The sequence below is a fragment of the Bacillus rossius genome, chromosome 17, assembly GCF_032445375.1.
Source record: "Bacillus rossius redtenbacheri isolate Brsri chromosome 17, Brsri_v3, whole genome shotgun sequence".
In the NCBI taxonomy this organism is placed as follows: Eukaryota; Metazoa; Arthropoda; class Insecta; order Phasmatodea; family Bacillidae; genus Bacillus; species Bacillus rossius.
The window spans coordinates 20,059,494-20,085,890 of NC_086344.1; the positions used below are offsets into that span (position 1 = coordinate 20,059,494).

The 26,397-nt window shown below is 36.4% G+C and overlaps 1 protein-coding gene and 1 non-coding gene across 2 annotated transcripts in view; one reads left to right on the forward strand and one right to left on the reverse strand.

Annotated features, from left to right (window-relative positions):
• The window catches only part of LOC134540954 (T-box transcription factor TBX20-like), a 203,172-nt gene that overhangs the window by 100,907 nt on the left and 75,868 nt on the right, over positions 1-26,397 (forward strand). The window lies entirely within an intron of this gene.
• Trnaf-gaa (transfer RNA phenylalanine (anticodon GAA)) lies at positions 11,389-11,461 on the reverse strand. The gene has a single exon. It is a non-coding gene; the product is annotated as a tRNA-Phe (tRNA).

Here is a 26,397-nt window from a genome sequence, read left to right on the forward strand (position 1 = left end):
GTGGCCAACCACATACAGTCGGTAGCCAGACCCATCCAGTAGGTGGTCAAACAAATCCGGTCAGTAGACAAAAGGTTTATTTTTCATCGATACTCGGCGAACATTTTAAACAGTTCATGTACAAAAATCATGCCCATAGGTAGAGACCGGAAAAATTCGCCTATTCATTTCGTGATAGGCTGAAATTCAAACATGTGTATAATTCTGCTGGTTCTGCTATTGGCTCGCAGTTGAACTGGAGCTCTCTGGACCAATGAGAGACTGTCGAACAAAGAAGCGTCGAATCACAAGCTACCCAGTGGAGACGCCTCACAATTTAGTACCCAATGAACACACGTGTTTACTTTAGAAATGCAGAGTATAATGGAGGCTATCCTAAAGGTCATTGAATACGCGAATTTTTTTTGGTCCCTACCCATAGGCCAAGCGTTTCCAAACCGCGAGGTCAGGTCATGTACAATGTTAGGCGTATAGTTCTGCGAACCAAGAGGTGCTATTTGACGATACGCGGCCAACCTTTTAAACAGGTCATGTTCAATGTCACGCGTATGGACCAGACGTCTCTCTACCACGAGGGCAATCATATCCTAAGTAGAGACATAACTATATTAAAATGCAAGATGGAAACCGTAACTATAATTTCAACATTATGGGATTGGGGTGCTCGATGACAATCGTTACGTCACAATCTAAGTTGGCAGGCTCACAATCACAATCCACAGCTTAGAAGCCTGTCGCCTGATCGGCATTTACATATTACTTATATTATTCTTAAATAAATAAAAATTATTTTTTTTTCCAAAGCCATGAAAATATCAGGTTTAAAGTCCTCTTTTTTTATTCAAAAACAAATTACAAAGGCAAGTGCTACGTTTTACCGTTTTATTCTAAACTCTATACTACGGATTTTTTTTCCTTTTCATTCAGGCTCGGATCAAAATATTAATTGACTTTTAAGTTATTCAAAGCCATTAAATAAACTGATACAAAAATTGTTAGAACTATATTTAAACAATTAATTTTAGTTCATATACATTTATTAAAGTCATGAGCAATCACATGAAATTATGAAGAAAAACATCTTTTAAGATTTAATTTTCACCCCTTCAACATTACGGAGCACATGATCCAAACGACTATATAATATATATATATATATATAAACAGTGATTAACTGTACAAATAAACCAGCGCTGGGTTGGAGGGAATGGCTAGGGGTGAGAGTAACTGTAGGGGGAAGCGAAGGTAAAGTGGACCATACTCCGGCTTAATATATCTTTTGTGGCAACTGTCTCTATTTAATGCTCCCAATTCGTACTGGTATTGAAATTGAAATTGGTTTGTAATGTAGTTTTTCGGATTGATTTAAGTTTATATGGAAGAAGTCTATATGGAAGAAGTTTAATGGAAAACAGTTCATGAGAAAAACAGTTTATAAACTTATGGCTTGGTCTTACAAAGCAAGGTATTACTTCATTTTCTTGCAAATTATATTAATTTAGGTAATTTCTTCTTATTTTATTTCGCTAGCTCTGTTGTTAACTCTTATTTTGTGCCAGATATTGTCTAAATGTTAATTTACAACTGTTAGAAATCTCGCAAGTGATCATAAGTATTTACATTTGCGTGATTTTTCTCTTAAATGGGGCATGCCCATGCTTATTTGAATACTTATTTGAAGAAAAAAAAAACGAGACGAAACGTTAAAAAAGCGCGAGAGAGCCACCGTGATAAATTCAACTCCCAAGAACTGAGGAACCAACATGGCGTCCTCAAGAGCCTTACGCTTCCCGCGGGAGAGGGTTTTCGGCGCGCCAGCGCGGCGACTGCCATCTAGCGGCGTGCCGTCGAAACACCAGCGCCGCGCGCGTCGCGGTCTCTTCCGCTCAATCTCCGCGCGGCAGGTCGTGAGGTCGGCTCCGGGACGGCTGTAAAAAAAACCCTCTTTGCTGCAGCGACCCCCCCCCCCCCTTTTCTGTCGCAACCCACCCTGACAGTTTCTCACCAGCAGGTGATAGCGGTATCGGCGCGGGCGGGAGAGATGTGCTTCATACAACTTGCATGGCGTCTCAGGGATGCCGGCCATCTCTCACGGATACTGCCCGTTTCTCGCCGGACCCTACTTTCCTCCCCCCCCTTACACCACCCCCATCTTTCCCCGCTGTTGGCCACTCTTCTCTTAGAGAACGGCCGAGAGACATGAAGATAGCATACTGGTCCCACCAAAAGTTTGAAGATCATCAGTAGATTTACAATGATTATGTATGGATATTAACTTCTGGAATAAATAGGTAACTAATTAATTTTAATAACGCTAAAATTGTCAATTAATATAATATTAATAACTTATTATAGGTACTTCATAATTTAAAGACATAATTATATGAAAAAAATTTCATAATTACAGAATTTATTTACATTATTAGAAGTATTTTTATACCAAATATAATAAAATATTTTAAAGTTTATATAGTTTATATTTATATAGTTATGTACTTATATATGATATAGTATAATATATAATATATTATATAAATTATATATAGTTTATATAAAGTTTTCGTATATTTGGACAAACTAGTTATCTCTCTATCAATAAAGCTGGGATGGGTTTAAAAATCATAATTAGTTCAGAGAAAATTTTTTTACTGCATATTTTATATATATGATAACTAGCCATTAAAAACCATTAAATGGTAGTTTTTAAAAAAAAATTGTTTGGTTAAGAATAATTTTTATTCCAATACTTTAGCTACAAAAATTATTATAGGTATTAAATTTTATTATGGTCTTATACTTTTGGTGGGGCCTGTACTTATGCAGGGTGAGTCTGAATTCAACCCGACGAACTTTGGCTGTAGATTCATTAAGATAAATACAACTTGATAAATATATACGACTTAAGATTCAAAGTACTTCCCAAGGCTGTAACATCCGTTTGAACTTGGAGCTGAACAAACGGTTATTTGCAAAATACAAAGATACTCATTTGTGCAGGGATGCAGCACGCACTAGAAGTGAAACTTCATAGACTGCCAGTATAATACAATTACAGGTTATGTGTTAAGTTGTGGATTTTAAAAAAATATCTACAGTCATGAGCATTCACAGTTTATAGTAGTGTTGCGAGGCTTCAGAACAATGTGTGCAATGGGAAACTGACATATCCGTGGCCATAAACACAAACTGGTCGTCATAAAAAGATCTAATGGAACATAACATAGTGCCAAACAGCAATGCAATTACACCACTTTCTTTGTGATCTTGAAACTTTCTGTAATGCTGTGCGCGTTATAATTTTTGAAACGAAACTTCTTTTTTTTTTTTGGGGGGGGGGGGGGGAATTTCAATTTTCGAGCGTTACGGAAAATTCCGATCGCACGATGGAAATAGTTGAGTACGTGGTGGGGGAACCGGTGGAGGAGGAGAGTGTGTTAGCGGTGACGCCACCACAGAGTATGCACTAGTGGTCGAATGAGAAGACTGCTATGAAAGGGAGAGGGATTCCTAGGTACGTAGCGTAGCATGCTATATGCTAGTTATGTAACAGCCGGGTGGGGGAGACGGCAGGGGAGAATTAGAAATGACGCAGCAGTGATGCTATGGTATTCTCGTAAAGCTCTCTTGTGTTTGTCTACTACTCAGTTTCCGTGACAGCTAATGATTGATGCTATCTTATTTAATTTTTTTTTGAAGTGAAACTTCTAATGCGACTTCCAACAAGGTTGCGTTAAACGTTTAACGCTACCATGGAGAAAGCACTGTTGCGTTAAACGTTCAACGCTCCTGTGGAGGGGGAATAGAAAGAGACAGAGCAAGAGTGAATGCGTGGCACTCGAACCAAGGGCGCCCATACCCGGGGGCAGGGGGGGGCCGTGGCCCCCCCCCCCCTAGCTTTCAGGGAAGGAAAAAATATATAGTGTAGTCAGGTGTTTTACTTTAAAGAAAATTATTTAAATTCGGTATTATGTAGAAGTGGTTCAACACGAATCTATTATTTTATATCGTTTTTTACATGTCTACTTCATTTTTTGTTAGTTCAAGCATTAGTTTCTGCTGCTGCGATATAAGGTGTTGTGTACAGGGAGAAAACGCTGTTCAAGCGCAACGCCCGTGGCGAGTCATTCCCCTTCGTAATCCTGCCCAAGCTCACTCGATAACACAACACAACAGATTTAGACCAGTCAGAGTTAGACGACGCGACAATTGACATGTGCTTGCAGACGGCGAAATGTTTTGCTACTTTTTCGTCATAATAATGTGTATGTTCACAAATAACATCTCAAAACAGAGATTTTTCAATAGTCTTTAGATCTACAGTTTTATGCATCTGGTCTAGATTTAGTTTAGTGTATTCAGTCAGTATAAATAACTTAATTGTAAATAAATAAGTGAAAAGTGTAAAGATAAAAACCATTGTTATTATGTAGTGCTTCTTAGTTTTCCTCATTCATCACATCCGCTCAGAATATTCACAATAATTTTTAAGGTAAGCTTACACCATTAAAGTTACTCAAATAAGAATTATTGTTCAGAAAAGTTTACAACGTAAAATTTATGTTGGAATTTTGAACTTAGAGGAAAACTTTATTTTTTCCTTCAAAAGTGTTTAAAAGGATAAGGATTCCGCTACCTTCAGTAGACTCGGAAGCAATTCACACTGGAATCCCGATTTTACGTACGCTCACGGTCGCTTGGATTGCATTCGTAAAAACGTTATCTTCATAAAATTTTAAACACCCCACCCCCTGAAGATACATGTTATAATTTATTGAACGGAATATATATAATATTAAATAGTAAAAACAATGACTGCCGTCCGCCCTCTGCCCTCCCCTGCGTTCCCCTTATTTATTATTTTTTTAACATTCCATAACTTGCCTCATTGCACGAGTGATATAAAGTGACCTCACAGCCACTAACCACAGCTGCACCACGCACTGCATCATGTTAACTTTTGTGTGGTGACAGATACATCAATACTGACCTGCTAGAAAAATTTCAAAAGCAGAGAGAAAGCAATGACGAATTCAAAACCATTTTCGAGGCAGTAAAAGAAGACTGTAATGAGCTTGACATAGATATAAAAATCCCAATATTGGCTGGAAGACAGACCCACAGATGTAACGTGAATGTCCAGTGCTCATCACCTGAAGACTATTTCAAAGTTGCAATTTACAATCCGTACATGGATTCTATAATTATGTCTCTTACTACAAGATTTGAAAGAGATAAAGGCATACCTCTCAAAGGTGGAATTCTTCAACTACATTTGATGAAAAAGGAGACGAAAGATTTCATGAGAAACATAAAAAGTTTGCAAAAGTTTTATCAAATCGACAACTTGGAAGCAGAAGCCAGAGTATGGTATGACGTCTGGACGAATACGGAATGTTTGGAAAAAACAAAGCTCCATGATATACTTTCAGAAACAATGTTTTACCCATCAGTACCTAAGGAGACTGCTTATATTCTACCAAACCATACCCCCACAACTTGCACAATAGAGCGTTCTTTCAGCACACTGCGTAAAGTGAAGACGTGGCTGAGAAGTACTACTGGCGAGGACCGTCTGTCCAGCTTGTGCCTTCTAAGTGTCCACAGGAAAAGAGTGAAAAACCCTGGTTTCGAGGACAAAGTGCTTGACTTGTTCGGCAAAAAGAAAATAAATTTACAGTTTGCTTTTTCAGATAAATATTATAGTCAAATCCGTAATCAAACTTATGCATATTAATTTATCTTAAAATTTGCTTTTTATGTCAATACTAGTGAAAAATTGTGTGATGTGTGCATTTTTAATTTGTTTTCTGTATTAAATTATGAAGGTAGAGAAGCATAAGATACTGAAATTTAAATTCTTATACTTTATTCATACTTAACAATTCTGTTAACTTAAATTAGGTTAATCCTCTATGATTGTGTTTAGACACTGATATGAAATTCCTCTTTTTTATCTTTGCTTGTTTCATAAAATGTTCATATTTTATAAATAACCCATTGACATTCATGTGTTGAACAATAAATTTAATTATTATAAGAAGATGAACTTGTAAGAAAGTTAATGATTGGCTAGCATATCCAGCGAATAGCGATAGCTAGGACATTCAGCTTATGTTTTGTGTTTTGACATCTGAAAGTCGTTTAAATAGCAAAGGAAAAGTACATTCTTTAGAAAAAAGGAGTATTCGTTCTACCACGGTTTTGAAGAGACATCGTTATTACCTACTTTTGATTATCCACGACATAACAATTTTGCACGATTTTATTATAGTTTCGACTGACATTCAAGTTTTTACTAATAAAGCTATGTGGCAGAAGTAGTATTAATGAATTAAATTATTGTGACATCAAATTTTAATCATCGTAGGCGATAAACTGCAACCACGATAGGGTTACTTCACGATCTATTGCTTGCTTTGAAACGAACTATCAAATTTTCACGACGGAAACGAATGAAACCAGTCAACTAAGTTTACAGCCTGCAAGACTGATTCCTGACGCTGTTCAACGTGCTGTAATGCCAGCGATCAACATTTTTGGCTAAAGAGAATCGAGCTGAGGAGAATAATTTCTGCAAGTTCATATCAAAACCGCTCCAGCCGGAAGGAAGGAAGGCCAACGATTGACCGGCAGTGGCGATATAGAAGCAGTTGAGGGCGCTGTGTTTCACACAGAACTTCGAAATCGACCATTGGTGCGTACCGAACAAGACCTTTCCCACTGCGAGGAAGGAAGCAGCGGCAGTGAGCAGCCATATTTCCCGGACCACGCACAGCTCTGTTTCAGAGCCAGGGGTCATCTGTGTCGTCATACTTTCGCATGTACTGACGGAGGTTGGTTGCCGTCTCGGATTGAATAGCATTTGAACAATTTTCGGGAGTCCCTTGAACTATCGATTATCAAGTACCTAAATCAATTTATTTTCATATAATCTGAGATCACACTAATTTTCCAGAAGTTCATCTTCAATTTAATTTTATTGTGAATAATTTTTGGTATGAACTAAATTTTAATTTGTTCTAACTATAATGTTGATTTTGTGTCTGATCAGATGGAATTAGAAGTTGCTGTTTGATTAATAACTTAACTTTGCAATTTACTTTTGAGAATTTACCTTGTCCCTTAAGTGTAGTTCATATCCAGTGGTCCAATTTGCTGACACCATTGAGCAAAAATAGCCGTAAGCACTGTTTAAAGGCACTCATTGATAACATGATCTGAGCTGATAATATTAAATTGAGTTTGAAGTTACATGATTTGAAACAATTCCTTTTTTAGTAACTTATATCTTATTTGAATATTGTAAACAGATTTCACATTTGTAATTTGAAGCTTTACTATCACTAAATAAACTTATAGTCCTCGACTACTGAATCCATCTGTGCTAATTCTAAATGATAAGCAATTATGATTTATATCAAAACATACTAATATTCATTTAACTGTGAACGAGGGAATATTTTGTGTGATACAATATCGCCGTGGTAAAGGTAAACAACAGTTGAAAAAAATTGACTATAATTATAAGCATAGTTCAGGCGTTACATTTAAAAACAACTATTTTCCTACTGTGATAACATATTTAAATCGTTTCTCTCCCAAAGTTAAATCTTTTGACCAACACGTTTAATCTTTATAATTATTTTAATTTAATTTGTACGCGACATTTATTTAGGGGTAAAGAGAGCAATGAGTTGAAGGACTGTATTCTTGATATTCGTGTTCCCGAGACGCTGCAAAAATATAAGGACTGTATTCCTGCATTTGTGTTGCTAAAAATTCACTTGTTACAATAAAATAGTTATTATTTAATTAATAAAGTAGCCAATAAAGCTTTTTTTATGGCGAATGAGTACTGTGGTCTATTATTTTAGTAACAGGACAAAAAATTTTAACAGGGTCAGAACTGGAACTATTTTATGGCTAGTAACAGGCCGCAGTTAGTCTTCCAAAATATTAAAAATACTTCATACCCCTAAGTCTGGCCCCCCCCTACAAATTATCATATGGGCGCCCTTGACTCGAACGCATGCGCGTAGTATACCTGTTACAGGCCAGCGCGAGCGTTAGCAACGAGTAGCGTCCAATATTCAAACGCAAGAGGGAGAGAGAAAGAAAGATACAAGATACACAAAGGTAGAAAGTAGGAGAGAGAAAGAGAGTGAGTCGGTAGATCCCAAGCACATGCGCGTGGTATTATTGTTATGCAGCGAAGTAAACAGTGAAGTTTCACTTCTTCCGCGCGGAGGGACTCCACGCACTATTTTTTAATTTTATATAACACCGGCATCTTTACTATTATTCATTTTTATCATATGTTCAATAAAAAGTACTAATAATTTTTCACTATCGATACCTTATAAGCAAAATGTTTCACTTCTGTCGCGCGCAGATGCCTCGCATACACTTTTTTTAGTTACACTAGTTTTCATATCGCTCTGATGATGACGTCATCGCCTATATTCACCCTCACAGTTAAAAGAAGTTTTACTGCATTAACACAATAAAACAAAAGGTTCTACACCCTCTTTAAAACTTTGTCGTTGTCAAATCATGGTTTCATTGAAATAGTTGCGAATAACAACGCATCACAAATAGGCTTGCAACACTTTTAAAAATTTTTGTTTTGTTTTTCGTGATGTACATGCAGCAGTATAGTTCTTAGCTATAATGTACACATAATTAATTTATTTTTGTAACGTTTCTAAAAATTAATGGGAAAAATAATCACTGATTTATGGATTTTTCACTTACAAATGTTTGCGAAAACTTTTAATGCATAGAAAATGTAGGTATAATATTTGTATATTAAATTTTCCACACACGATGTTATGTTTAAAATTTCCATGACTTGTTTGGGTAAGTTACCAAAAAGTTTTTACGGTGTAACGGTTAGATCTCGTAGATATTTCTGTGCCTCTGGATCAACTGATTAAGAGTCTAACCAACCCACAAAAATACGGTAATTTAATTTGCAGATACAATTATTTAAACGCAAGCAAAACCTTATTAGTAGAGACCGGAAAAATTCGCGGGTTCAATGACCTCCAGGATAGTCTCCAATTTCCTCTACACACTCGGGCAAATGCCAACTGTTCATTGGTTGCTGACATTGAGTCGTCTCGACTGGGTGGCCTGTGATTTGACACTTCTATGAGTGAGTATCTCTAATGGCCCTCATTCCTCCAGATTAACAGTGAACCAATAACAGAAGCAGTAATAAAGTATAATTATTTGAATTTTAGCATAACACGAAATGAACCCGCGAATTTTTCAGGTCTCTACTTATTAGCGAGAGTAGTTCTAGTTTCTGGGAGGAGGGCCCCTTCCTCCATAGGCCTACCAAGTTCTATGCTTATATCGGTGATGAACACGTGGCCGCCCGAGTCAAAACATTATTGATCCCGATAATGTTATATCACATTTTTGATGTATACCATATCAACTCTCGCTAAACGGCAACTGGTAGAAACAATTTCGTGGATGGAAAGGAAGTAGCATGAAACGGAAATGTGTGACCACGGTGCTGCCATCTATGGCGGATGGCATTACTTTATAATACTAACCGTTTAAATAATATTAACAAGATGGGCAGTCTATTAAAAAAAAGTGCCATGTTGATAATCAGGTCCAAAGACGGGGGTTTAGTATTTTTTTTCCAAGTCTTTTTTCGCTTTTAAAAGAGCCGTTTCATTATATAGTTTAACTTTTTTGCTCGGCAAGTCGAATGAATTTATATACGACATAGCTGCTCCGGCAGCGAATTCTAGCGGAAACAAATTAAGATACACGTCCGTCCACCACCGGGTAACTTTATGGTATCAACTGTTTAGTGAATTTTACAAGATGGATATTTTTTTTTATTAAAATTCCTTGTTTAGAAAATTAGGTCAAAATCCAGGGTTTAGTATTTTTTTTTGTGGTTATTGTTTCGCACTAAACAGCTTTGAGCAGAGTGAGGCAAAATGTCATGAATTTCAGAATTTAAAATTATGTTTTTACATTTAAAACCATGAATTTATTTTTGCCTTAATTAGATGGTTATCATTTCAATTAACATTTGTTTCATGCCCTATTTAATCATAATTTAAATCGTCTCCTTCCACAACATGTGTAATCACTATTGCTAAGGGTCTAGTGACGTTAATGCATACGCTAAACAAGATTTAAATGTCACAGTTTTAGAATTTTTTGTTTTGTTTTCATGTCATACATTATTCTATTATTCATAACTAAACATTTGTATATAATAAAAGCAAAGTAAAAATACTTGAAACTTCAAGTACTTATAGATCTGTTTCTTCTTCTGTAATAATTTTTTAATCATTTTATATAATATTTTTCAATTATAAAGAAACAAAATTTAAATAATATTTTTGAAGTATAAACAAACAAAATAACGTACTACACGATCACATATAAAACTATAACTTTATCCTCCTGTTGATTAGTAATTTTCAAATCTTCAATACCTTAGACGTTGCAGTATAGTAAAGCCTAAGGAAATAATTAAAAGTAAACCATTGGAAAAACTAAATACAGCATTGCTTGCGTTATTTGCAGAGACAAAACAAAAATTTTCGGAGATTCTAAGATTATATTAAATAAACGAGCAGCTATTTAATTTAAAAAAATATTGAAAAATTAAGGAATTCCGTGGCATATGGATCCCAATGTTTTAAAACCTTTGTCACAAATGCGATGGAAATTTAAAATGTTTTTCTCTCTGGTGTTAAAAGTCGGACACTTTTTATTGACAACCATAACACTCTTAAGTCTACGTCTCACTTTCTAAGAACATTATGTACTTTATGAAGGCAATTTTTTATTAATTTTTTTAACGTGACAACGTCTAATAAATCGATGAACGCCGGCTGCACACACAAAAAAGTGTCCCGTTACGCACATTGTTCCGTTACGCTGTCGGCGAGTGCAGTAATAATAGGTTATGTTACAATTGACTAAAAAATATGGTGATTCATATAACTGATGATAGATATTTGATTACCGTTTATTGATATGAAAACTTGTTCATAATTATATTTAAACTTTATAGCTAAACGCCAGTTTTTTAAAATTAATTACAAGTCATCTACACGTGAACTGTTTCGGTGACTGTTTATAAAGTGAAGTGAAAAGTTAATGTGGTTTTCATTGCTTATTAGAACAACAATTTCGGCAATAAATGTTAATCATTCTTGCATTTTAAAAATCTGATTACTAGTATAATTTCAAGTATTTATTCTTAAAATAAAAATGATTCAATTTCATTCATAAAAATATGCAATAATTTTATCAATGGTTTGTTATAACGTTGTCACGTTAAATTATCGTCCGTAAACCGACTTTACAGAACACCAATTTTTTTTAATTCAAAAATTTCCTCTGTGCCGAAACCCGGGATCGAACCAGGGACCTTTAGATCTTCAGTCTAACGCTCTCCCAGCTGAGCTATTTCGGCGGATGATGATAATAGTGTCTTTTAGTGTATTATATAAGTAAATATGGTTATAAAAAATTAACCTTCGTTTTGTTTGAAATTACATCTGTACTTCTGCACTCCAGTACATAGAGATTTTTACCATAGGCCTACAAGTAACACAAACGGTAAATTTTTCTTGTTAAATAAATTGTAAAATAAAATGATATAATATTTATCCTATGTTCAGTGGATTTTCAAACGTTCCTAGGCTGGTTCTGCCGTTTAGTTGTTCTACATTCTGGATGTACTTAATTAAAAACCAAATAATTTAATGTGATGGTTCTCACAAAATTTATTCACTTCAAAAACCAAGGCTATATGAATCTACTGAATTTAAAAAAAATGCGTTTCCATAGTCAAAAGCACTTTCTTGTTTTAAAACAACCATTCATGAAGCAAATTATGCACTGACTGAAAAAAAAACTATTGTTCCTCTTTTATAAATGTTTATTTTAAAACAGTTTTTTTTAGGGGGGGGGGAGGGGAAAGTGCTCATAGCTCAAAACACTCTTAAAATCTTTTACCTTAGATTTGTGAAGAACGCAGGTTATAAATTATCCAGGGATCTTCGTTTAATTTGCGGCTATCTTCGTAAATCTACGGACACCGAGTTCACTTACTTTGGACGAGAATCCAAAAGAATATCCTCGGTATGTTAACAAAACATAAAATAAAATTGGTTGTCTGTAAAGTCGGTTTACGGACGATAGTTTAACGAGACAACGTCATAACAAAACATTGATGAAATGATTGCATACTTTATGAATAAAATTGAATCATTTTTATTTTAATAATAAAAAAATAAATTATTGAAATTATACTAGTAATCAGATTTTTTTCAATGCAAGAATAATTAACCTTTATTGCCGAAATTGTTGTTGTAATAAGCAATGAAAACCACATTAACTTTTCACTTCACTTTATAAATAGTCGAGTGGAAGAGAGAGAGATGCGGCGCTAGCGTACAATGAGCGTAACGGGACACAGCGTAACGGAACAATGTGTGTAACGGGACACTTTTTTCGGGCGTGCAGCCGGCGTTCATCGATTTATTAGACGTTGTCACTTCAAAAACTGTTTAATTCTACAGCAAGATCAAACGCCGTTCTTAAGTCCACGTGTGCTTTTACCTTCGCTTGGAATGAAACGTATGACTCGGTAGTCGAAAGACGGCTGTGTTTCTACGAAGTTATTTGAAAACTACGAAGAAATCTTCGTTCATTCGTGTTAAAAATCTTTGTTGGAAAGTCTTTAAATTTATTAGTGATTTCTAACAGTTTTTAGGCGCATCTTCCTCGGAACATTTTTTTTTTTTTTAATGCAGGACAAAGTAATTCTGTTACGTACTTTAATTATGTTTACAGGACTTGTTCAAGAAAGTAACTCGAGTCCGAAGTTGTGTCTTCGACAAGAGTTAACTAATTTTAATCGCTGTCGGTGTCAGGGGATGGCGAAAACGAACGGAACTTGCAGCGTCGCGGTGCAATTGCCGCCTCGCCAGCGCAGTTAATTCACGAGCCATTAGGCAGATGGGTGTTGCCGGGGCGACCGTGTCACAAGGGGAGGGGAGAGAGAGAGAGAGAGACATAATGGGGAGGGGTGGTTGAGGGAGCCATTTCCCCACGCGCACACATGAAACATTCAGCGGCGCGGAGTATTTTAAGTCAACACAGACGACGGCTGGGGCAAAAAGGAATGAAAGAGGAGGGGAGGGGGGGAAATTAGGGGGAATTTTTAGAAGGAAAGAAAGGGAGGGAGGGAGGGGGAGAGAAAGCCCAGGCGTCGCTTTAATGTGGCAGGCGAAGCGACGCGTCGACGAAGTAGCAGGCGCCTGCCCCTTTCCCGGGCGAGAGACCGCAACCCGCTAAACTCGTTACGGTCGGCAGTAGGGTAGAGTGGGCTCTTAATAAATGAAGAGTTGCCATTTGACAGACTACGGTATCGTGGATTCCCTCTTCGCCCCTTCCCAACTCTTCCCTTCCCTGGGTACGCATTTTCCAGAAAGCCATTGTTGGACGACAAGCGCTATTATATCGCTGTGAAGAAACGCTACAAAACAGACTTAGCTGTGTTTACTAACTGTGTTGCCTGGTTCTACACAGGTAGTTAAAAGATTTTCGACAGACTTAAGTTTGGAAAACTGATATCTAAGTTGGATGACTTTTATTCAAATCAACCACACCAAGTGTATAAAGTTTCTTTACATAAACACAGGGTGTCCATTAAAAAAGTCCCAGTTTCAATGGTTTATTATTACAGTTTAATATAGACTTTTAAAAACAAATCATAAATCGAATTTCATGTACACAAGACTAGTATTATTTTTAAAATGTTCAATATGCGCATCTTTAGTCATACGGTACACACACAAACTAAAGTTCTATTTCATCACATACTTTGGTTAACACGTCAGGAGTAATGGAAGCAACAGCCTCTTCAGTTTCTGTGTCTGTTTCTTTGTCTCTGGCAAATCATTAGGTAGCGGCGGAACGTAGACTCGAATTTTAAATAAAGCCCTGAAGGGGAAAAAAATCACATTGCGTTATCTCAGGTGAACGCGGAGGCCAGCAAAAAAGAGCTCTGTCTTCGACGTTCAACCTCTCTTGTGCAAAGAGATTATAATGGGAAGGGGCTCCATACTGTTGCCAAATAAAGTTTACATGTTCACCCTCTACTAATTGGGGAAAGAGCCGTTCTTTCGGCTGCAAGTAAGAAAACAAAAAGCAGTATTCGCACATGCGCTTGTCTAAAACTGTTTGAGTTACAATTTCATTGTGGCCTTTAACCAACACTCTACAACGCTTACAGTTAATACTTTTACATTTTATAACTTTGCTCCTTGCATCCTGCGCACTGAAAAAACCACATTGTAGCTATATTTAACGCAAAAAGCAGTTTACTTGATTACTTTTATGTAAAAGCCGTCTAATTTTCAAGTTCCAGCTAATTTATTTTTACAGTATCTGGCCTTCATTATCAAATTTATCTAACCAATACTGTGTCGATATGATGGAAAATGTAACTAAACCAATGTTGGATAAAGACCATAACATTTTGTTCAATTGTGATGGATTATATGTTTATATATGTGTATATATAATATAGCGTCTTTGAAACGCATGTGTACACTAGTGCCGGCGAAACCATGTTATACTGTTATTTATGCAATGGTTTATTCAGCTTGGATAAGCCAAGGAAGCAGTCAATATTTTCTATTACTCTGTTTTATGACGCAAATTTTTTAATTTTTCCCGTGGTTAAAAATAAAAATGTAAAATCTCAATTTTTGGAATCTCCCCTTGGATTATGGAGCGAAATATACATATGAACTGATTAGTTGTTTTTTATAATTTACATTAAAAAAATACTAATCAGCGTTTAAAAAAATATCTGTGTGGTAAAAATTAACAAAAATCTTTCTCCGTTTCTACAATAGTAAGATATCAAATTTATATAATAAAAAATACTGTTTTTTTTGCTGGAGGAGGAATGTATAAAGAACACTTTTAATGCATAAGCCTATGCGAAAACAGTGAAGCATTGTTAAAATTTTCATACTAAATTGGTTATTTATTGCACAAAGTTCTTCGCAATCTTATGGGTACCTTCGTAAACTGGCAAGTATTTAGGTTTTCAAATTTGAACGCGAACTTAAAGAGAATCATCCAGGAGGATTACTGAAAATTTTATAAACTTCTTCAGTCCAAAAAGTAAATAATTATATTTCTATCACGTGCATGTTCAACGTGTTTACAACAGGAAACAGAACGAGAAAGTTTGAATGCAGTGCTGTTTATTCGCAAGATACACTTGTCTGGAAGTTCAAAGAAAGTTTCGTTCGTCTTAGACGAACTCTTCATTGAAGAACACGTAATTTTACGGTAGTTTCTAACAGCGTAAAGAATTAATAAGTTCACCAATTACTTGGGAGACACTGTATCTAAAGGGAGAATCTACCGGCAAATACACACTCAAACAAATTTCTTCAGTGATATGTAACATCTAATCTCGGTAACGAGCAAATTAGCGTGTTATCATGTTGCAAATACATTTTTAACACTACTACACTCCAACACGAAATATAAAGTAAAATTCTTTAGAATAATGCCGAGCGTGATACACATGGGCAAACTGTGTTTTCCACTTCATTTCTGGATGCGAATCACACGTAGTTTCCACGCCCGCCGCTAGAAATTATCTGCTGGAGCAGCCACGTCGACTGTCGAATCAGCGGCTTGCGGCGGCTTGATTTGAGGACTCTTAAGCTCCTTTTAGGAATTTTAATGCCGTTGTCATTTTTGAGGACTAAAAACGGAAAATTGTTTCCTCAAAAACAGAACTTTTCCCCTCGAAATAGAGAAATTTCTAGGAGTTTTGAGTCATTTCGAGTCATTTGTGAGGAATTTTTAGCCCCAGATGGCCGAATCCTTACGATTGGCAATCCAACAATCCAACAAGCCATCAAGTCGTAATCTCATGAGAAATACATTGTGGCCGAACATACTTTTTTCAATCTACTATTAAACGTTTTTTTTTTTACCGTTTATGACGGAGTGTGGCACGCTGGAAGATGAAAACTGCTCCACAGCCGAAAAGACGCCGCCTTCCTTCCCCTCCCCCTGAATGGTGAAGGAGGGGGGAATCAAAGAGGAACAGCCGTTAATGAGTTGTTAGTGCCGGGTGATTGGGAGTAAAAGTCACCGAGACGCCGCGTCGGACAGCGCGACATCTTCAAAGAGTTTCACATCTTCCTTCCTCCCCTTAGAATTCCCACCCTCTCTTCTCTCGCCATGCTAATTTCTGGCCGCCTCTCCCTGGGTTGCTCTTAAAACATCTATCCCCCCTCCCCCCCTAAAAACTTAATTAGTCCCAGCAGTCAAATGCAGTCGCGATATTCTAAATCGGTATCTATGATCCACAAGTAATACATAGAACATTAATTCAAGGGATAGAAAAAGTTTCATTTAAAGACATCATAAAAAATATTGAGTTAAAAATAATTAATTCAGTTTTTTAGACATACACCTTTGCAGTTTTGCACCGTTTCTCATGAAAAAAAAACCGAGAATCCAAAAAAAAAATATGAAGATAAAAACTTCACAGAAAACAAGACTGAATCAGCTGATGTCGAAAAAATGGAACCAAAAAAAAGTATTATGGACAACACAACGACCACAGCACAGACAAAACATTTTCAACATCTAAATATTATACAGCACAAGAATTCAGTTTAAGAAATTAGTCATGAAAAATAATATAGGCCTATAACAACACAGACGAACACAGTGGTCTGTCAACGACGACACAGATTAAATGCAGGCAGGGAAAAAAAAATCGCTCACGGAACGCTGTACGTTCTCTTTGTTTGGCCGCCATTTTGACACTGAGCGGCGTGGGGGATTTTGGCGTGAGCGCGTTTTGTGGCACGTGTCCAGAAATTACGTTAACGCCCAACATTACGTAGTCAGCGTTGGGTAGACATAGGTGTACACGGGTGGACGTCGAATTCAAATTTATCTTAGTGATTATTCGGACTTTACCCAAAACCCATGAGGAATGCTAAGTTAAACCCGGGTGAACCTAGGTTTACCTCTTCTTCTAGCGTTTGTTGTTAATTGAAGTAGGATTTCGGTATAGCGGGTTGGTAAGTCGAGGTGGTGACGTCAACAGAGCGTAACTACAATGTAACGTTCAGCATCAAGCGAAAAGTCGATGACGGGAGACGGGGGGAGAGGATTCTGGAGTGAGGCGCTCGATGGCATGTTTTCATTACAGTAAGCGAGATTATTCGCGCACTTGTATACTTGCGGACTCGCACACTTGCTCACTCGCCTACTTCCACAAATTATTTTGTACATACCTACATGCCTCTATCTGTGAAGTTTCACTTCTAAAGCATGCGGCTGCAACGCACTCGTGTGTTTTATTGTAGAGGAGTAAATGCGTATCCAACCGCCGTTTGGAAAGCCAAACATTCAAATTCAGTTTGATACCATTGCAAAATTAGGTGAGAGGCATGCCAGTCGTAAAAGAAAAAATAATACTTTACAGCACAGAATAATAGCTCTAAACAGGTAGGATAATTAAACACTCTTGGGAAGGATTGTTTTGTGTTAGTGAGGCGGGTTGATAAGTGTGACGCTCGCTGGTGCTTCCAGCGCTGTATCGCCTCTAAGCGCAAGGCTGAAGACTGGCGCACAGTCCTCTCGTCGTGCATAGAGTAACTAAGATATTTGAGCTGTGACCATAACATTATAAAGCGAGAAAATGAAGATAAAGGTGTAATGCAAGTCCCTTGAGTGCTTCCAAGGATCTCCACTGGGTGTTTCGTGGCAAAACATTATCCTGGGAACACGAATCTAGTCATTTTCACTCTTGTAAAAATATAGTTTAAAAACGAAGTACGGAAATAGAAGCACCCATTCGCCCTCCGCGAATTTTCAAAATCTGTTCGTAAACTGACACCACTCTATGTGAATAAAAAAAATAATACCAGCGCATGAAACTTAAAGGTTTTGGCCGAGGGAAAAATCCTAGTTTGAAATCTTTCTCAAATAGGTACTGTTGAATTCGGCTGTCAGTGGTAATCAAGCAGTAATTCTTGGCCGATGAGATATAGGCCCTAAATCCAAAACGAATGAACAGGATGAATCTCATTTCGATCAACAAACTTCGACAGCAGGTTCATCACGATAAGGCATAAGTTGAAATTACATAGGACTTCACGTTCAAAAGTACTTCCCAGGGCTGGTGTATATCATTATAAAGTTAGAACTAAATAACTGGTTTATCACAAGTAAGTGAAGAAGTGTATAGGATGAAACATTAGACGACTGGGCAGCTTTAAATTTTAAATATACGCGCCAAGAACTAGCGTAAATAGTGACAATTTTTGTTGTTGTTGTGTTTATGTAGACCAGGGATTACCAGCTGGTATTCCGTGGGCCATATACGTCCTGTGACATAGTATTGTACGGCCCTATTAAAGAATCTTTAATTTAAGTATAATTAGGGATACCTATTCTTAATCTACGGTATTATCCATCTGTGTTTGCCTACATGTTGGATGGATATTGAAATATTGTGGCAAATATTACTTCTTTTTATGTAATTTATTAATTGTTTCATTGTTATTCTTAGTATTTTGTAAGGTATTTTGCAAGTACATAATATTTTTAAGTGAATGATTTTTCGTTTCTTTATCACCTGCCACGTATTGGATTTATGGGTTACTATATCGAATAACATGTCATGAACAATTTGTATAAGAAAATTAATATTAATTCACATTGCCTGGCCTTCATTCAGATTTTTAAAAAAAATGAAATTTATTTCTCGATAAGATTTCATTTGGCTATCACTGATCCAGATGTTTATTTTTTCTTTCATTTATTTTTCAAGTAGGGCTATTAAAGAATCCTTACCTTTTTCTGTATTTATTAGAAATTGATTGAAATAAAAATTAATTAATTAACATGAATAAAAAATTATACCTACTCACTTGAAAAAAACTGTTCACGATATAAAAAAAATTGATCAAAAAATAATTATTATTTAACAATTAATATTACTCACTGTTGAAATACTAACACGGCAAAGAAAAAAAAACTGTGTGTGTTACTATTTCATTAAACAATTCTGCCGTTTGGAACACGCCAAATCTCTGAACGAAATATTAAGTTCATAATAGGTAGCGCTATCAAAACGGGAAATGCAGGGGCTGTCTGAACAGCGCTCTCTACGCTGCTGGTTGAAAATGAAGGAACGCGTGCTTACTGGTAGAAAATATAAAATTCAAGACACTTGCAGCTGACTGTAGAGGATAGATATATCTATTTTCTGATTTTATGATACAAGCGCATGCGCATACACACTATCTTATTCTTTCGGTCATCTATCTGTCCAGGTTATATTTTTTATGGGGGTGGGACTAATCATCGCATGTAGAGAGGAACGAAAATGAACCCAGCAACGTATATAGCATAGTGCTCTCTTTATATATATTTGGCCAAGTACTCATTATATGACTTTTTCGCGTTAGAAACGTTTCACAACAATGTTTCACGAAAGCGTTGCATTAAAATTTGGCCCCTAAGAACTTTCACTTCAAAAGAAAAAAAATGCACGTCTTCCGCGAGCGTTACAAGTGAAACTTCGCTCTTCAATCATCCAAATGAACTGTGAAATAAAACAGTCAATAATTCACAACAATCCTTATGTAATTCCGCATTCTATACAATGTAAATTTTCTCACATAGTGATGTGAAACAAATCAAATTTATGCTGTACATAACTCCGTATTTATCATAATTTGAAATACAACAAATCTGCAAGTTCACACAAATTTTTTTTCATAGTCCACAGGAATGTAACGTAATGTTTACGCCGTCTCACTCGTAGATTCACAAATAATATTGTTTTACATACTGAACAGTAAGTTTATAATCCCCTATGCAAATGCTAGTGTAAATTAAATATATATATATCTCATTTGTTTTTAACTTACAAATATCCATGAAATGTTTAAGGGATATTAATATTTTTTTAAATAATTAAAATAACTATTACTGGGCTTAAAAATGAATAAGATATCTTTTGACTGTATTAAATAAATTTTAATACTATTTCTAAAAACTGGCTCAGTACCAGTCATTTATATAAAAAATTTTTTTAAGGTTCGTAATTTTTAATTTTTAGTCTAAATAGGGCGTAATATATTTTGTAGTCGACTTGTCATTTACCCTATACAACCTATGGATCGGTACAAAATTTCATGTAAATGAATAAATATTTTACACTGCATTTATTTGTTTAACTACAAGCATTTTTTTTACAGCGTAAACTTTAATAGCGACCATTCAAAATGATTATAAACTCCCCTTCCCACCCTAAAAAAAATACCCTTGCTCCGGAAGTGGAGAGACTCAAACGGAGACATTTGTTTGGCTGAAGAGATTATGAATGCTTTCAACTCAGCCGTTTCACAGCTTCATTAGCCTTCACTTCCTTTATTATTACAAATTAACAATCTCGCTTTATACCGGTAGCGGCTACGGGACAAGGAGAATCTCGGAGTGGGGAGGGGGTAGATTAAAAAGGGACGAAGAGAGAACGACAAAGATTAAAAATAAACTTCTAACATAAAATTAGCACACACGTTTCTTACTACCTAAAAACGCCGCCTCTGCTGCCACGTGGAATATTTTTCTCATTATTGCTAACTAGAAATGTTTGTGAACTAAGACTTGGAATATTAGGCCGCACAAGTTTAAATTTGCACTTCTTTCGCAGCCGTGAACGTGTAGCAAAATAAACTTTTAATCCGTGACCATGACGGATTAAGTAAAAAATAAAGTTTATTTCTAGTGTTCGTCAGACTATTTTTTTTTGTAAATAGTTCTATATTTAACTAGTATCACATAGTTTGCAAAGCTGTATTATAAAATGAAACAATAGGCTAATTTGTGTCAAGTCTAAATAATAAAACGTAGAAAAAATAACTCAACATTACATTAAATATATTGTTTGTTTTTTTGTAAATCTACAGTTATAAAATTAAAAAAAAATTACCATTTACTATCGTGAAATGTGTGAAAAAAAGTGCATTTTTGTTCTGAAGAAACAGGCATACTTGTCTACTAAAACTATGACAAACATTGAGTTACATCATGTATTTTGTAAGTCTCACAATATCGTGAATTTGGAAATTTACAATGTCTTGATAGTACGAACAAATATATACATATTTATTTATAGTGTAAAAATAATATACTTCGAATAAGAATAACTTTATTAACAACTTATCCGTGTATAGTGGTATAATTTTACAGAAATAATTCGTAAATTTAAAAGCACTGAGTTCACGTGTGTTAAGGGGGCCCGCCTAGTCAGGGTTGTCTCTGTGTCGATTAGGTGGGGATGATAAGTGCGACGCTCGCTAGTGCTTCTAGCGTAGTATCGCCTCTAAGCGCAATGCTCTGAACTGGCACGCATTCTTCTCGTCGTGCACAGGTCTACGACGAGATGTGAGTGTCAAACATAATAATTGGAAGAGCAATAAAGAAAAGGGCGTAATGCAAGTCCCTGCGGTGTTTTCAAGAATCTTTACCGGATATTTCATATGTACATAAAAAAAGGGTTTGTGCGTGCAGCCCACGCACTATAGAATTGAAACTTTTTGTTTATTTAATATAGCTGGAGTTAAATTATTAGTATATTTTTTCATTGAATAAGAGATACAATAGTTTTCGAAGTGTGTTGGTCTTAAATGAAAAAAAGTATTCAAAGTTAATATTTAGAAATATATTTTTGCAAGGAATTCGTTATTTAATTTGAAAAAAAATACATGAATCAATTTTGGTAATACTTTTTTGCTTTTTATTAACCATTATCCGCCGAATTATCAGTGTCTATCATAGTGACAATTGGCTTATGATTGCTAAAATACGACACTGACGTTTGGGATTTAATGTTTTAAATTTCTATAAAATACTGCATCAGTTGTCGTACCCAACTGCATAAATCCAGACTGCACAAATCAACAACTAAATAAATTGTAGATGCTTTGAATAATATAAAATAAAAATATAGTAGCATCACTGCTGCGTCATTTCCACCTCTCCCCAGCAGTCTCCCCTTCCGGCCGTTACAACTAGCATACAGCATGCTGCGCTACGTACCTACCTATCCCCCTCCCTTCCTTTTGGCCAATATCCCATTCGTCTTGCCCGCTGTCACCAATGACGCAATTTCCTGCTCTACCGTTTCCCCGCACCACGTACCTAACTATTCCCCTCGTGAGATCGGAATTATCGTAACGCTCGAAAATTGTAGCCCCCTCAGCAAAGAAGTTTCACTTAAAAATTATTCTGATATTACTCTTTTTTAGCCATTTACTCGCTTTCAAAAATGCAGTTGAAAAAAATAAAAAAAATAAATACACTCATTCACCCTTAGCGCATTCTTAAATGATTTCGTAAACAGACACCACTCGGATATCTTAAGAAATTTTTAAATCAGATTGTTTTATCTGAAGATCTAGACACCGTATATGTGCCCGGGTTGGCGGGACCGTTCATCACAAGCTCACAAAATAAAACATGAATAAATAAATAAATAAATAATTTTTTCAGGGAAAAAAATATTAATTTCGACCACACCCACGTTTACCGTGTTCACTACAGTACAGGGTATTCGCAGCCGGAACATCGCATAATTTCTACGAGGATAATTATAATTGTCCGTAACTATAAGGAACAGTCATTTATTCGAGATGTACTTAATGTTAGTCGAAAAGTCCTTGAATTCACCGTATATTTGTATATTTTTTAACATTGAAAATTTTCCTTATGAAATTTGGGGGTGGGGGGGGGGGGGAATTTTACATAATTTTGTCTGCAAAAACGTATCGAGGTCCTCGAATACAAATACAGAGCGAGGGAGAGAAGGAGAGAGAGAAATAGAGAGAAAATATGTTGAGCGAGTCTTTCAGTAGTCGCCAGTGATGTGAAAGATCCAACCTCGGTAACGAGCAAAATTCATGTGTTTCTCATATGGCAAATACACTTATGATATGAAACTCGGATAGGAAAATTTACTTAAAATTCGTTAAAATAATTCCGAGCGTTAAATAATTACGTACGCAAAATGAGTTTTCCACTCAATTTCTTGAAGCGAATCACACGTTCTTTCCGTACCCGCCGCTAGAATTCGTTGCCGGAGCATCTACATTGGGTTTTGCAGAGCGAACCGTTGACATATATAATGAAACCGCTGCGATAAAGCGAGAAAATAACTTTAAATGCTTTGGACATGATGTACGAAATTCACTAAGCAATTATTACAACCAAGTTTCCCCCTTTTCCCGTCGCGTTCGCGGAATAGCTCTTACCTAATTACGTGTACCAAGAGCTAAGATGTATACACGTAAACAAATTGGTTGTCTGTAAAGTCGGTTTACGGACGATAGTTTAACGTGACAACGTCATAACAAAACATTAATGAAATGATTGCATACTTTATAAATTAAATAGAATCATTTTTATTTTAATAATAAAAGAATAAATACTTGAAATTATACTAGTAATCAGATTTTTAAAATGCAAGAACAATTAACCTTTATTGCCGAAGAAGTTGTTGTTGTAAAAGCAATGAAAACCACATTAACTTTTCACTTCAATTTATACACAGTCGACGAAACAGTTCACGTGTAGATGACTTGGAATTAATTTTAAAAACTGGCGTTTAGCTATAAAGTTTAAATAAAATTATGAACAAGTTTTCATATAAATAAACTGTAGTCAAATATATATCATCAATGATATGAACCACCATAATTTTTTAGTCAATTGTAACATAACCTTTTATTACTGAACTCGCAGACAGCGTAACGGAACAATGAGCGTAACGGGACACAGCGTAACGGAACAATGAGCGTAACGGGACACAGCGTAACGGAACAATGAGCGTAACGGGACGCAGCGTAACGGGATGCAGAGTAACGGAACAATGTGCATAACGGGACACTTTTTCGTGCGTGCAGCCGGCGTTCATCGATTTATTAGACTTTGTCACGTCAAAAAAAAATAGCCTGTCATGGGGACTGTCGACAGAAGTGAAAACTTAAAACTTTGTTTTTAAATGTGTAATATGACATTTATAAGTCGAATGTACGTAAGAAAATGATTTTTGTATTATATCAGTACGATTTCAGCATGATATCATTTATCCTTACATAATTGTTTTAGTCACAACAGATGTCAGTGGTAATTATGTAAAAATTACGTAAAAATTCATTACCTAGCTATGACTTACCAGTGATGTCAGACCTAGGTCATATATTCACGTGGTCAAATTAACTTCACTTTCTGCTACTATAAAGCATGTCGGTGACGCGAACTCACAAGATTTTACCCATGTACACAGGCCGCTGCGATTCGCCAGTCTGGCGCAACACGTCACGAGCATGTCGGTGACGCGAACCCACAAGTTTTGCCCCTACCAAAAATCGCTCAACGCGGCTAAATAAATTATCACTTCAAAAATGGGCGAGAATGAGAAAGTGTACGAGGAAGAGAGAGAGAGAGAGACGGGGGGAGAAAGAAAGAGGGATAGAGAGACGGTAACCCTATCCACGGGAGCGAATGTGCACAGTCATCTCTTCGAAGCAGAACAATGTCCGTGTTCGACAACTGCCTTTCTCCATGGATGTCACTCCGACCTCGTATTTTGTGAGCCTGCTAATAGCCGAACAATTGCCGCCACATTATGGACGCCTTACGCCACGACGTGTTGGAATAAAACCGACGATTCAATTTTCCCTGAGGTCCTGATCTTTTTTTCTTTCTTTCCCCCTGGCCACTTTCGGGCGCTCGGGGTCGAAACCCCCTGAATGGAGCCCCTGCCGTCAGAAATTAACGCACGCTTGTTCGTCCCGTCTTCTCCCTTCCAATCTGTTACGTATTTTCCAGTCAAACGTCATTTGGCGGTCTGTTTTGTTCGCTTGAAAAGGCTCATTACACGGATGGTGAAAACGAAAACCAGACATCAAGTGGACATCATATCACTGCTCGTGGGCGGGGGGAAGGGGGGGGGGAAGAAGATCTTAAAGAACGCCGCGCCGAAACGCCGCTTAGGAGAAAGACGTGTTAATCATTACCGCGTTAACACTCCGCTTTTGAGAACAAAATCGGATATGCTGGAGCCTGTAAGTTTGACGACAAATATTTTTTTGTGCGGTCCCTTGTTTATATTTTATCAAACCTACACTGTTAGATATTACAGTAACCTTGCAAACTTTCCAACGAAGAATGCCTTTCAAAATAAACAAATAGTTCCTCGTAATTTCAGGTAAATTAATATTCGTAGAAACTAAGACGACGGTTTCCGCATTCAGAGTTTTATTTTGCGTTGGAAAAAAGGTAAACATATACCCGGAGGAAAGAAACGTTTATTTGCAATAAACTCAACAAGTTTTGGAATGTTTTGCTAATATACCAAGATTATTCTTGAGGATTTATGTTCAAAGTTAGTTAAATCAGTTTCGAAGGTACAGTGAATTTTTAAAGATCTCTGGATAATTGTTAACCTAAGTTATTCATAGAATAAAGAAGAAAAATTTTAACAGTGTAGTTTATACCAGCTACGAAAAATTGATTCCATAGCAATCCTGTGCAAAATAATTATATTAAAAATTACAGGATATAAATACTTACATTCACATTGGCAATAATAGCTTAAAATTATAATTCAGAGAGCAGTGTTTGATAAAAGTTTTAATATAATTTAAAAATTATACTTAAATAAAAAGATACTTATTTATGTATTGGATAGTAATGGAAAATTATTCTATAGAGGGTATGTCTGTTCTACAAATTAAAGTAATTCTGGATCATAGAGGTCAGAAGTAAAAGGTTGTTGTGTACAATCATTGCTATGTTATATTTTTGAGTCAAAAATAAAACATAATCATACCCTCACTTTACTATTTACAAAGCAAAAAAAGTTTTGGTTGTATTACGATATGCAGTGCTCATGGACACAGTGCTGGGCACTTGTTCTCTGTTCACAGTGTCACTGTCTAGTTCTTCACTCACAGTGTCGAGTGCGGTGTTGCAAACGCATGTTCCCCACGTGTCGAGTGTCCTTCACGTGAGTGCGGCCCGAGCAGCGGTACGCGGTGCTCATGGACACACTGCCGGGCACTTGTTCTCTGTTTACAGTGTCGCTGCCTTGTTCTTCACTCACAGTGTCGAGTGCGGTGTTGCAGGCGCATGTTCCCCACGTGTCGGGTGTCCTTCACGGGAGTGCGGCCCGAGCAGCGGTACGCGGTGCTCATGGACACAGTGCCAGGCTCTTGTTCTCTGTTCACAGTGTCGCTGCCTAGTTGTTCACTCACAGTGTCGAGTGCGGTGTTG